This window comes from Lepisma saccharinum, chromosome 21 (assembly GCF_977018435.1).
Source record: "Lepisma saccharinum chromosome 21, izLepSacc3.1, whole genome shotgun sequence".
In the NCBI taxonomy this organism is placed as follows: domain Eukaryota; kingdom Metazoa; phylum Arthropoda; class Insecta; order Zygentoma; family Lepismatidae; genus Lepisma; species Lepisma saccharinum.
In genome coordinates this window covers 10,408,541-10,423,384 of record NC_139249.1, presented here as the reverse complement: position 1 = coordinate 10,423,384, position 14,844 = coordinate 10,408,541, and the positions used below count along the sequence as shown (strand labels likewise).

General features: G+C 39.5%; 1 protein-coding gene across 1 annotated transcript in view; it reads right to left on the bottom strand.

Annotated features, from left to right (window-relative positions):
* The window catches only part of LOC146004085 (uncharacterized), an 87,783-nt gene extending 85,647 nt beyond the window's left edge, over positions 1 to 2,136 (bottom strand). The window contains exon 1 of the mRNA XM_083142714.1: positions 2,053 to 2,136. The gene's annotated coding sequence lies outside the window, so the exon portion shown is untranslated. The remainder of the gene's footprint in view (positions 1 to 2,052) is intronic.
* Between the last annotated feature and the right edge of the window lie 12,708 nt (positions 2,137 to 14,844).

Below are 14,844 nucleotides of genomic sequence, written 5' to 3'. Positions count from 1 at the left end.
TGTCACCCCAACGTTTAATTGAGAATCTCCCCCTAGAACCCACGCCTCAATTAAGGCCTAATATGTAAGAGTTTGATATTTCTCCCCCCCCTTCCCTTCGATAATACCCTTAAACACTTTCTTTTCTTCATCTAATAGATTAAATATGGTGCATTTAAGGTGTAAAATGTGTACATATATTTTGGAAAAAGTTAGTGTTGAATTTTATATTATTTGAAGGGAAACCCCCCCCCAAAAATCTCGATTGCGCAACCTGCGCCATAATACCCCCCTGTGGGCACCCCTGATTTAAACCAAACTTGGTACACGTATCGCTTGCAATCTGGAAAGAAATACTTTTGGGGTATGACACCCCTGGTACTCCTAGGGATGGAGGTGGGAAGGGGGTGACATGTAAAAATAATCCAAATCAACTGATATTAGTGTCGAATCTATATTTGTCGGAGTTGCTATACTAATAGATGACATTCACGATGACCAAACTTGGTACACACATGACTTACAATCTGGAATGAAATACTGTGCCTAGAATAGGGGTTGCGAAGGGGGTGACATGTAAAACGACCGATATTCGTGTGGAATCCATAGTTTTCGGGGTCGCTAAGATGAATAGTGACACACCCAATGCCGTTTAACCCCAAGTTCATTTTACACTTTAGTTAGAATTCATTATTTTCCTGTCTTAATAGAAAATTGGGATAAATAAATACCTGGGCAACGCCGGCCAATCAGCTAGTTAGGTATAAAAGCGACGTAAATAACCCAAATACAAATATTATATATACACAGTGCTTTTTTTTGACGGCCTTACGCCATCCCGCAATATTCTTATAAGTGAGGATAAAACAAACTAACAACATTTCATTTTAACGATATAAATGTGTGTGGGACATTTCACCAAAAGTAGACATACTCCATGTAAATAATAAAATGAATTAGTATGGAAATTATTATTTCTTTTAATTGCATTAAGGTTTAGATGCTTGTGAATGGATATAATTTGCAAATTTCACCAATAAAAGTTACCAGCATCAGCACCCTCTATACTTCACCAAATGAAGTGAAAATGTGCTACTTTTTAAAGCATCACAAATTAAATGTAGCGCACTTTTTTAAAATGTTTTTCAGTGACGGCGATTTGATTCGAAAACGGGGCGGATAAGGTGCTGCGATTGGGACAAAGACAGTTTACTTCCCTTTGTAGATAAGGTTTGGCATAGTGCGGGGGCAAAACTGGCAAAACGGGGGGGAGGGCAACTGCCCCCTCTCCTAAACGCCGCCACTGTCATCATTCTCATGTTTTCTCCAATTTTTTAGCAGGCGTCAAAAAGTACATCATAATTCTATGAGATGAGTTCATTATAACTAACTAATTAACTCTCAAGTCTTCTTCAACCCGAAGGTTTGCACGTTTAAATCTAATGGTAGTGGTGGCCAATTCCTTTGTTTATATAGGCATCAACCAAACAATTGTTCACCAGTGCCAAAAGAGCGAGGTGGAAATGCGCTGCATATCAGATGATCTTATAGTGGATCTTTCTTACACAATATTTTCTCCTCTTTAATTTCAACTAACTCTCTAACCTTCTTAAACCCGAAGGTTTATGCTGCAGCAACACAAGCCTTCCATCTGTTCCTATCCTGAGTCAGATCAATCCAATCTTTTCCATCCTTACCGATTTCCTTTAGGTCCATCTCAATATTATCCTTCCATCCTCGTCTTGGCCTTGTTACAGGTCTCTTACCATCAGGCCTCCCAACAAGAATCCTGTAAACTCTTCTTCCCAATCGCATTCGTGCCACATGCCCTGCCCACCTAAGTCTTCTTGATTTAATCCAATCGCATGTCTAGAACCGTAAATATTGTGCGTAAAAGGTCACAGACGTAACGCTGGAATGGTGTGTGTGTGTGCGCGCGCCTGCAAATTATGGAGTCATGTTTCTAAAAGTGCAGGTCACAAACTTCTTTTCACATTTCTGTTTCAAAGTTTGAACAAGCAGCAGTGTTTACGAGTGGTTTATGTGTTACGCGAAACAAACAAATTAACTTACCCGCTCGTTGCTTCCGTACAAGACGTATATCGATCACAGAGACACTGAACTGAACTCGAGGAAACGTGCAGTTGTTGTCCTGAAGGCGGGAAACACCTGAATGAAGCGGTTTGTCGGGACACGTACGTGCAGGTCATCGATTCGTCACGTGACTAGTCTGTTGAAATGCTCTGCGCGGATTGTGGAGAATAGACGAGTGCTGGCCTAGGATACAACGTGACTAAGGGTTCGATGTACATAATAGGGATTGCCAAAAATATCCGAAATCCGGATTTCTAAATTTTATTATCTGGATTTCGGAGGGTTTTTGCTATTCTAGAAATATTAGGAAAAAAATGCAGGCTTGACCAGGACTCGAACCCGGGACTCTGTCATAAAATAGAACAAATTGAAACTAAATTCTTGAGACTAAGTTTTCTCACGGGAGGGGGCAGTGCTTAAAGTGGGGGAAAGGTGAGGTGAAGCTTTCCCCCAGTTAAGAAAATTCTCGTAAATCATCTCCAGTATACTAGGATAATTTGCATAGGCACTTAGTCTGCTGTCTTTCACTGCACCTAACTAACTAACTCTCTAGCCTTCTTAAACCCGAAGGTTTATGGCTGCAGCAACACAAGCCTTGCCGGTACACCATACCGCAAAGAAAAAATCTCTGTGTGCGTGTGCGTAATATTTCTAAGGATGTAATAATAATAATAATAATAGTGACAATGATAATAAATTTGGAATAAAATTGCGTCTTTTTTATTAGTTTGTAATAGTTATTTTATATTTTATAATAATAATCATAAGCATGATAGTAGTAACTATAATTATGTATAGTAATATTTTTAACTCTTACTATTCAAGTTTTATTGATGACCTGACCCTTAAAAAAATTCTGGTAACGCCAAATGCCCCTCCCCGACAAAACATTGTGGTTGCGCCGCTGGTTTTAAGATCATTTTATTCCGAGTATCTTAGATACTAAAAAACAGGCACTGGACCTATTATGTGAGACGAACCCCAATAATATAACGAAGTTTAAGGAACTCGATTTATAATTTTTTTATACCGCTCGTAAACAAATGTGGAACAGAATTGAATTAACGGAAGTGAGAATCTACCCAAATGTATTTAAAACCAGAAATTGTTTTGAGACTGTTAATACACAACTCTTTTCCAATGTAAAAGGAAAGCTGGACTAGTACAACATCTTGAAGTTAAGCTTCTTACCGATAGAGGTTATATCATCATGTTCGAGCCCTGCCATCTGTGAGGAGAATATGGAACTATCTGTTTCTCCGAGGTTTCAGAATTGAAACCAATGTACAGTGTTGGACACTTCTGGCTTGTAACGACCCAATAGGAAGTAAATAGAGTTGTTACAACCCAGAAGTGTCCATGACTGTATGATTAGGCTCGTTTGTAAAGAATGGGCTTAAATTAAATGAAGTTTGTCTCGTCTCTGTTTATAAACACGCGTCTTGATCTAGAAGGGCTAGTTTTTGTTTCGTCACGAGTCATGGGCGTCCGGAAGGGGGGGCAAGGGGGGGGGGCCACCCCTGGAAATCGAAAGTCAACCAAAAATTACATATTTCACACATATAATTTAATTTCAGCCACAATAATGTGTGTTAATTATTGCACAAACATGATAAATTCAAATTTAAGCAATGTTTTTTGAGGGATGAACACTATTATTGGGGAAAATATGCCATGTTGCCCCCCCCCCTGGAAAGAAATACCTTCCTTGCCCCTCCCTGGAAAAAATACTGCGGACGTCCATGTCACGAGTTAAGAATAGAATTAGCAATGCCACTACACAAATTTCACAGCTTGCAGAGGCCATTACGGGAAACAAAACAGCTTTATTGAGAACATTATTTTTCTATTTGACGCTACGAACCCTTGAAAAGCTATTCAGTTCACAGTTGCAACTTATGGGTTAACTCTGCAATTAGGATAAACAAAATACGTAGCGCAATCTATAAATCGTCAATTAGATATCAGATTACAAAGGTTGTATGAGTCGCATAGGTTTTCAAACATCATACATTGCAATTTTCCAAAGTCTCGTGTCGATTTTACAAAGGATCTTCTCGTTGTCGTGTTTACAAGTTGCCAAGGTTTTGTCTCGTTCAGTGATGGCGACAGAAATAGTTGAGTTGGGAACCGGGGAGGGACGGACACATTTAATATAGTCCAAAATACCTTACAAATTGCTAATTTCGGCTAAAATAGCATTTATTAATTTCTTATTTCTTGTTGACTGAGAGGTGAGGTGCACACTGGGTAATCAAGGGGATGACCCCCTGCCCCCTTCTCATTTCGTTATTGTCTCGGTTTTCAAAAGATCTTTTCTGTACCGTCTCAGTTTCAAAATACATCAATACTGCACCTTGTATCAACCATACCTTCTGTTATTCTAAATTCACCCACAAAGTCTTGAATGAAATTTTGTACAAAGTTTCTATTAATGTCGAACGTACCAAGCACAACTGCAAAAAACACAATGGGAAGCTTTGGAATTGTGTTTTAAGTTCACTTTATGCGCTGATGGGCTAATCGGGACTGGACCTACAGTTTAAAGTGAGTTTCACGCCGCTATGTGCCTCCACCGGGTATGAAACCCACGGCGCTTTGAATGCAAGGCGATCACTACAACACCAGGGGTCCCGGGTTCGAATCCTGGCCTGGGCATGGATGTTTGTGAGTGTCTATTCATCAATTTCATCACATCATCACTCATCCCCATCTTCGCAAATTAGGCAAAAGTGGCACAAAAAGCGAAGTAAAATAAAGCAAATCAAAATAAAAAAAAACGCAAAGCGAAGACGCGTTAGAATATTTAAGTTTTTCATCAGTTCAGTCAAAAATGAAGTTAAAGTTTGTAATTTCCTATTATTTCCACTCCCTGAGAAGGCTCAGAGTAGTTGTGTTGAATTCTGTAGCATGCTGCAGCCGACCTCCGTGGCTTTGTGATTAGCACAGCGCGCGATACATCGTTGCGGCCTGGGCATACTATCGGATTAAAAATTATAGATACTGGAGTTTGGACTCCAATTAAAAATTAACCAGTAGACCTACAACAAAACGAGTTACATCAAAATTTAGCTTATTCACTTCTGCGTTAATCTAAGCTAACCAATTTTTTTCAAGTATGGCTTCTATTTTTTATCGTCCTGAGAACAAAAAAGGGCCGTTTTTTTTAGTTTTGCAAACTGCAGCTATCTTTGAAATTCTGTGAATCAAAAACGGGTTGTCCGGTCGTTATGAAATTTTAATAGGTTGCAGGCAGAAATGTTTTAAACACAATTGTTAATTTTCAGACTTTTAAAATTAGTAAAAAAAACACGTTATTTTAAATTTTGCCAAACAACTTTTTCTTGGTATTCGGTAGTCCTACAAATACAATATTGGTCTTGTTTCGAAGCTCTTTGCATCTATTTTTATAAAATACATTATCATTGTCAATTCACAGTGCGAAACCGATTTTGTACAGATTTTTTTATTCAGCGGAGTAAAGCGGTACATGCGACGTGGCAACGTTGCAAGCGTTGACTCGCAGCGTCCGCTGGCAATTTCTGTTCAATGGACATCGCAGTGTGCCGTGTTGCACGTTCCGCGAACAACTTTACTCTGCTGAATAAAAATCTGTATAAAATAGGTTCCGCAATGTGAATTGACAATGATAATGCATTTTAAAAACAGATGCAAAGAGCTTTGCCAAAAGTGGCAGAAAAGTGCAAAATAACAAAAACAAATGAAAAATCGAATCAAGCTATAGCTTACTGCAACAGAAGGAAGGGTATGTTCCAGTTGCGTGTAAGTAGTACGTCATACACCTATGTTCAAAATATCGCATTTCAACTCCTTTAATGCGTTTTAGTAATGATAGTTCTGCTGTTTATTATCCGTTTCCAAAGCACTATTAGTCTATTAGGGAGAATTCACACCGAAGCGACAGGCGACAGGCGACACGTGTCGCTTGGGAATGAGCCAATCAGCAGCAATGTTTCACACTGTAGCGGCATGACAGGCCGCATTAGCCTGCGTTCGATTGGTGAAATCCTCAAGCGACACGTCTCGGTGTGAATTCGACTTGTATCTCCGATCCCGAGTTCGAATCCAGGCCTGGGCGTGTATGTTTTATGTGAGTGTCCTTTCATCACTCTCATCATATCACTCATCATCATCTTCGTGATTAACCAAAAGTGGCAGAAATGTGACGTAAATAAACTAAATCAATTTTATCTGTCATACAAGTTCCTAAATTAAAGGATGGGGGTTTTCCATTTGAAGTCAACTTACGAATATTGCCAAGGAGTGTCTCTTCGTTAAATGCACAATCTATATTCATCCCCTAATAATATTAGAATAATTAAATCACGAATACTTCATTTGGCACGCACGTACAGAAAAGTGTAGAATAGAATCATGTTTTGGAAACGTATGAGACCCGTAGGAAGGCCAAGACGAAAATGCAGGAAATTGCTGCGTATACTCAAAAGATTAATCTTTCAAGTACAAGATTGACAGATTGATTTGCTTTATTTTACTTCGCTTGTGCCACTTTTGGCTAATTTGCGATGCGAAGATGGGGATGAGTGATGATATGATGAAATTGATGAATGGGCACTCATAAACATCCATGCCCAGGCCAGGATTCGAACCCGGGACCGTCGTAACGCGATGTGCTAACCACTCGAAACCTAGACCATCCTTTTCTCAGATATTGCAATACACTGGATCATAATTGAGCAGGTTTGTGCAATTACGCGGAAAGGGATTTTTTTCTACATGACAGAGCGCCCACCCAGCGTCGAATGACATGGGTACCTGGGGAAACCCTGGGGTGTAAAGGCGGTCAGGGGCGTGATGCTGATCACATCACCCCCACTCACGACCGGATCAAGAAAGTGTGTAAAGTTACCCCCACACCCCCTATACGCCTTCATGGCGTGTGCTAAGCACAGGGGAGCACTTTACCTCTTTTTTACATGGCACGTAAATTACGCGTAAATTAGTAAAAACTGGTTTTCTACGCGAAGTAATTTACGTAAAAACCTAACGAGTAAATTATCTTGCCAACCCTGCAATTAAGTAGTGCATAATGTCTCAGAAAGGAACTTTCGCAGTTTCTTCACTTCATACTTCTTCCGTTTTATAAGCAGAATGGAAGTAATGTCAAGTGAGAAAACGTAAAGATGTGTTTGTGTTTTTATTCATAACAAACAAATGTCCATTATACAAGTCTTTTATAATGTAGAAAGTAAAGTTACTGCTAGAAATAGACTTGTACTACATCTTCACCGAGTTCAGCTTCCTACCGCTAGAGGTAATATTAACTTGTTCAGCCCTGCCATCTGTGAGGATAATATGGAACTATCTACTCTTCCAAGTTAATCCAGCGTCAGGTTTAGCTCAGTTCGTAGAACCTGGAGCCATTCTATGGGACTGTGGTAAATTTTCAGGTACAAATGAATTTTCCTCTGTACACGACTGTACAGGGTGTCGCCGTACAAAACGGACGGACTTTCACAGTCCGTAGAGCACATCAAGACGAACAACTTTTCTTAGAAACGTTTACTCGTTTCGACACTACGAGCTCTAGGAAAACGACATTTTCTATCCCGTATGTTTGAAGCAGGGTGAATAAAAGTTATGCATTTTTATTTTGAAAACCATTTTTGATGTTTTTTAAATTTAAATCAGATTTTTTTTGTTTCAATCCATTTTTTTAAAAAGCAGGCTTAAAATTCCTTGTATGGTTTTCGGCACTTACATATAGATGTTGTTGTTTTTTTTTACAGAATGGCCCTTTCTGGTTAACGGCCCTGTAAAATATTTGAACAGTTTGATTAAAGCAAATAAAAACTATATGTAAATATACATTTTTCTCTTTCTGATACTATGGAAATGTTTGTTGATTTTGTTAATAAAAGTATAATAATCTCAGTAACTTTCTTCCAGTAAAAATAATACATTGTAACTTAAAATACATTTTTAAAGTCTTTGTAACTGAAGTTTGGCAATTTGTTAATGATAGTTTTCAAAATATCAGCTACCATATTTAACTGTTAATTGCAGTTTAATGATAAGGACACTATTTGCGGTTCAACATGATTAGTATACACAAAATATTTGCTACAATTTGCCTATAAGAAGTATTGATTTTTAATCAAGAGCACTGTACATGTTACATTTCCTTACGTATGGGCTTCACCATCAGTACATATATTTTGCTTCCTTTCTTAGACCCAGCCATTCAATGATTACAAGATTAATGTACTTTCATCAAAAGTTATTCTGATGTCTATAAGATCCTTATGTACATTATTCTATAAATTATTTCCTTTAAAGTAATTTAAATCAGCGATTTTTTTCCAAAGAAATAACCTAATTTAAATCGCTATTTAAACCAACCTGATTTAAATCATTCCATGCTAGTTTGAAGCCACGCGATGCAGATTGTGGTGACATTTATTTTTCTTGTCGGAAGACATAATAAATTGTGTAGGTGCAGCCGCTTGGAAATTAAGTTATGCTGAGATGAGAAAATTAACAAAATTTAAGCCCCTATCACACGGAACTGGATTTCTAGTATGAATGCCCTAGTTGGCGCTGAACTAACTTTCTAGGTAGCCAATCATGGCCGCCTGGCTGACTGCTTGACTGGTTTGGAGGAACAGGACATGTTCTAATTGCTACTTGCTTTCCTCGACTGGATTCTGTGGAACAGCCAATCAGAGCAAAGTTTCGCCATGTGAAGATAATCTGTGAGTGTGCAAAGGAGCGCTTTTGTCTGTGGTTTCCGAGTGTTACTCCAGCAATGTATAACGTATACAGCATGAAAGGCGCGTTGAGTTACACCATCGTATGCTGACTGCACGGTGTTTACATTTGAAACAACTAAAATATTCTTCCATACGTGTACAGTAAACGTTGTATAGTATGTATTTAAGCAGCGCCATTGTTTTGTACCTAATAACGTTTTACACGAAACGTTATTCCTCTCGGTTGAATAGTTATCGGCTTTTAAAAATGTGAAGTGATACATTGTTTACATCTCACGCGGCCTCCATTACAACTTCCCTTGTATGGGAACAAAAGTCTATCGACAAGTACGCTGATAAGTATCGTGTGAGGCGAAAACCAGCAAATTGGTAGCTAGTCCAGCGCCAACTAGGGCATATCTACTGGAAATCCAGTTCCGTGTGATGCGGGCTTAAGTTTCAGTTGTAAGTGTATTTTAGGTAAATAATTTGATTCTTCCAAGTACAATGTACTACAGAGAAACATAAGCGAAGCGATATGCCACCTTGCTAGCTCTACTCCTGGATACCAAGCGAGGCGGGAATGCGTGAGAGTCGTGCCGCTGCATATCAGATAGAGGATGTTTCGTACGTAATATTTTCTCCTCTTTAATTTTAATTAACTCTCTAGCTTTCTCAAACCCGAAGGTTCATGGCTGCAGCAACACAAGCCTTCCATCTGTCCCTATCCTGGACAAGTTCAATCCCATCTTTTCCATCCTTACCGATTTCCTTTAGGTCCATCTCAACGTTATCCCTCCATCTTCGTCTTGGCCTTCCTACTGGTCTCTTACCATCAGGTTTCCCAACAAGAATCCTTGTGATTGTCCAATATTGACATTCACAATATATGAACTTATTGTAAAGAATTTAAGGTGCTTGCAACACTGATAGGTATTTCTTTTGTTTTAAACCTTGTTGATAAAAATTGAACATCTAAGAATGGCTGTGAATCCTAAAGTTGTGATTGTAGAAATGTGATAATATAGATATACGTATATTCGAAGTTATGATATGTGTACATTTTTATTTGTGCAATCTGTGAACTTAATTAGGCTCCGTGCCGAAATCTTACACCCTCGATTTCGCAAACATTTCAAATATTTTCGTCAAATAAATACGTTTCTTGTAACAAAGGGTGTTTCTAAATAGCGCGGAAGGTATTTTTTTTTTACACGTACGGCTACGAAACGTACGTTTTTTTTATATTGAAGTTCCTTACGTACGTTGCGTCTATACGGCTTTTCTGGGCTTCCATAATGGATGCTTGTGGGATGGGATAATTTGCAACTTCTTATTGGTATGATGGTTACGGAAGGGTCTCACTTATTACACAACACTTGAGCAACCTTGTGTTCTGACATCAGACGAGGAATGCGTACGAGGTTAGGTTAGGTTCCATTAGCATAAATACAATGAAAAATTATTATTCAGGCTAAGAGAACTAAACCTATCTAGCCTAACCTAACAACGTAGGCATTTAGCCTAAAATTAAAAATCTTTCTCTCGTGACGTCAGAACACAGGTTGCTCAAGTGTTGTGCAATAAGTGAGACCCGGTACGGGTCGGGGAGGGTAGTATTCTGTGGAAAAGGATCACAAGACCTTTTGACATACGACTTACTTCTCCTTTGGACTTTCAAATTCACTTCGAACCGCAATTCAACCTGCATCTGGGATAAGGAGGTAAGTTACCTTTTGAGGTTTAATTTCAGCCTTATTTCTTTGGTACTTAAATGTGTCAGTGCGAAAAATAGTATTGGGGGCAGGTGGCTCCAGCCAGTTTCTAACATACCTTCAAAAGGGACTCTATATAGAAAGGCGGGGCTGCGGTAGCGGTAGGAGGTGGTAGGTTAATTACCCCAGAGGCGGAGCCCGGAATCGGTGGGAAATTTGAACACAGCAACCACCTCCCAACTTCGAACGGCTACATCTCAACTTCAAACGGCTGTACAGTCGTAAATACTTGTTTCCGCGCTCCAAAATTGTATTATTCACAATTAGCAGCATATAATCTTCATTAAAAAAAATCACCTGCGAAATCGGGGGTGTAAGATTTCGACACGGATCACTTAATTACAAGGTAATTTGGGATTAGGCAAAGGCTGGGTCTCATCCTGTAAACTCTTTCTTTCCTCTCCCATTCGTGCCACATGGCCTGCCTGTTCCCACTAAGTCTACTTGATTTAATTATTCTAATAATATCTGGAGAGGAATACAAATTGTGCAGTTCTAAATTATGTAACCTTCTCCACTCGCCTGTCTCCTCATCCCTTTTAGGTCCAAATATTTTTCTAAGAATTTTAATTTCAAACATTCTTAATTTATGTTCCTCTTTTAATGTAATAGACCAACTTCCACATCCATAACTTACTACAGGCAAAATTACTGTTTTGTATATTTTAACTTTCAGTTTCTTAGATATTATAAGAGAAGTTAAAAGTTTATGAAGAGAAAAGTAACACGCTTCTCCTGAATTGTCTGCTTTTTCTTTCTGAGTTATTGATTTTTGTCCAAATTTCTAAGGTATTTTCGGTATTTTCCATGGATTAATTTTAGTGGAGTTTCTATGCAAATTATGATTATTACTTCGCGTATGTTTGAAACGGTACTTTGAGAAAGAGTGCATTGAGGAACTTGAAGAATATAATAGTAATCAGCAAGTAAGGAAAATGTATATGAGGGTGAACGATATAAGGAAAGTCTTCCAACCGAAGACAGCTTTCTGTAAAGACCAAGTAGGAAACCTAATAGGGGAAAAAAATGAGATCTTAGGGAGATGGGCAGAATACTTCAGTCAGCTACTTAATGTGGAAGATGGGTCCCAAGACCTAGAATTGAGTGATGAAGAGGAGTACCCAGAGGAGGACCATGATGACGAAACAGGAACATCTCCAACACTAGAAGAAGTTAGAACAGCTATTAAGTCTCTTAAGAATAACAAAGCCCCAGGGAATAATAATATCACTGCTGAAATGGTTAAGAACGGAGGAAACCAACCAATAAAGTATATATAAAAATTGTTATATGATATATGGGAACATGAACAGATGCCCGATCAATGGAGTATGGCAATAATCTGCCCTATACATAAAAAGAACGATAAAACCTGCTGTGAGAACTATAGAGGTATAGCCCTACTGAGCGTAATATACAAAGTGCTTGCAAAGATCCTAGCGGGAAGATTGTCACCACTGATTGAGGTAATAATAGAGGATTATCAGTGTGGTTTTAGACCAAACAGATCCACTACGGATCAAATCTTCATGGTTAGGCAGATAATAGAGAAATGTTATGAATATAACATTAATATTCATCAGTTATTTATAGACTTTAAGCAGGCATATGACAGTATCATGCGAGGAAAATTGTATGAGGCAATGAATTATCTAGGGATCCCAAGCAAGCTAATAAGATTAACCAGAATGACGCTAAGGAGTACTAAATGCAAGGTGAAGATTGAAGGAGAGCTCACAAGGGAATTTGCAGTGAACCAAGGTTTGAGACAAGGAGATGTACTAGCTACAATATTGTACAATAGAAAAGATGATGAGAAGAGTGGGTCAAGGGAGTGAGTGAACCAAAATCTAACATATGCTGATGACATTGATATGATGGCACGAAGATTGCAAGAACTGAAGGAAGGACTGGAAAGATTGGAGAACACAGCTAGTGAGATGGGGCTCCAAATAAATCAAACCAAGACTAAATACATGTTCTCAGCGCGAAATATGGAATTCAGGGAAGGCCAACGTATACAACTTAATGGAGGCAGTTATGAGAAATGCAAAAGTTTTAAACATCTTGGAACATTAGTTACCATGGATAATAATATTAAGGAGGAAATGAAAGCAAGAATTGCAACTGGTAATCGAAATTATTTCTCACTGTTAAGAGTTTTCAAATCTTGTAGCCTCAGTAGAAATTTGAAAATGATTTCAGGTAGTGGTAAAGCCAGTGGTGACATATGGAGCAGAGACATGGACTTTGGCGCAAGCAGATGAAGAACTTTTGCGAAGATGGGAAAGAAGGATACTGAGGAAAGTATACGGGCCAGTAAATGAGAATGGACAGTGGGGAATAAGGAGAAACGACGAAATTAGAGCACTCTACAAAAAACCAGATATAGTTTCCGATATAAGAAGCATGAGACTGAGGTGGCAGGGACTTGTAGAAAGAATGCCTGAAGACAGAGTGGTTGAGAAGGTCTATAAAGGGACACCAGGAGGGAGAAGATGGTTGAAGGATGTTGAGGAGGACGACGTCAGGAGGATGGTAGTAAGACGGTAGAGAAGAAGATAGAAGAGAATGGGCTATCATTGTGAGGGAGGTCAAGGCTCTTTATGGGCTGTAGCAGCCAAGGAGTAAGTAAGTTATGTTTGATTTATTGATTGAAACAAAAATGTTGGGTGCGTCAGCTACTTAGATTATTTTCCTATCACATTATGCAGGGCCAAGCCCCTTATTGTAACTAAATTAAATTACTGTCTCTGAGGGAGAATTCACACCGAACCGACAGGCAACACGTGTCGCTTGAGGATTTCATCACTCGAGTGCAGGCTGTCGGTGTGAATCGTTGCTGCTGATCGGCTCGTTCCCAAGCGACACGTGTCGGCTGTCGCTTCGGTGTGAATTCTCCCTGAGTACTCAAATATCCTCATCTAAGCTAAAGGTTGAGGCTGTGAAGAGGCGATTAGCGCATAAAAAGGACAAGACAGAAATAGTTTAAATCAGTTATCCTTCTTAATAAGATTGCCTGTGACACAATTAACACTTTTTTTTATTTCTTTTATTTGAAATGATTGTATCCTTTGTGGGTTTTTGTACGTATTTTGATGCACCAAAAGCAGTTTGTACACTTTGATATGTTACTGGAGTCAGCATCTTTGTGTCAGATGACACATTTTGGATTCAGAGTGTACGTACAACTGTAGTTCTAAACACACGATCATGAAATTAGGCGGTTGGCAGAAGTTCGCGTTGTTGCCACATCGGAACACAACCTCGTGTTTAGGAGAATGAAAGATCTCGTTGTAGAGTTGGTCTTTGTGATCCATGTGATACAAACTGACAGCATTTGCTCGATAGGTCAGGGATGACAACTGTATGCCCCGGAGAGAGGTCGGTCTGACGCTCCAATTAGGCAACGCAGTCCCGGTTGATGTTGCCACACAGTGGGCGGGAAACAATGGCGGGAACCAGCGACTTTTGTCCCGCTCTCGCTATGCTTTTCCCATATGTGGCAACAGCGCTATTCTGCTCAGCCGCCTAACTTCATGGCCGTGCGTTTAGTTCCAGTATCAACAAGTGAATGTAACCTTTCAAACTCCAACTTTGTAGGACCCTCAGCTCGACAACAACTTTCACGACGATGCAGAAACAATTTAAGTCCAGTGGAATACTTCAGCTTTGATGCCTGGTCCCAGAAGAGCTGAAAAAAATACAAGTTTCTGCTATTTATTTCGCACTGATCACGTTTTTTTTGCCTCCGCTCCAGGAGACATTTGTCCACCGCTGCCTTTCTGTCCTTATCCTTAAGGATAAAGCATCGGGATCCAAGGTAGAATCTCCCAGGAGCATGAATAACCCAGCAAGTATTCCCAAAACTAGTTAAGAAGTTGAAGACCCATCTCAATGGCGGAATCCAAAGGTTGCCGAAAATACCAATCCATCCACCCTGGAGAGTTCGAACTGGAGATCTGGAGAAATCTTTCTTCACAAATTGATTCGGCGATCGGTGAATTCTCCGATGGGATTGGTCAGGAGCGGACCTGGCGAATAGCGAAATGATGGAATTGTTCCTTCGACGTCAACTCCCAAAAGGTAGCGGATATGTCCCCTTGCGTTAAAAATTGGATGGTACTTGCCATAAGGGGGACGCCAATCTGTCCAGTAGCTGCTGGGACGATGGTGACTTGGCGGAAAGACGATTGGGGAAGCTATTGGTCACCGAAGAAACTTTCTGCTCCAATGGCATTGCCGTTCTTTTGTTCCAAAAT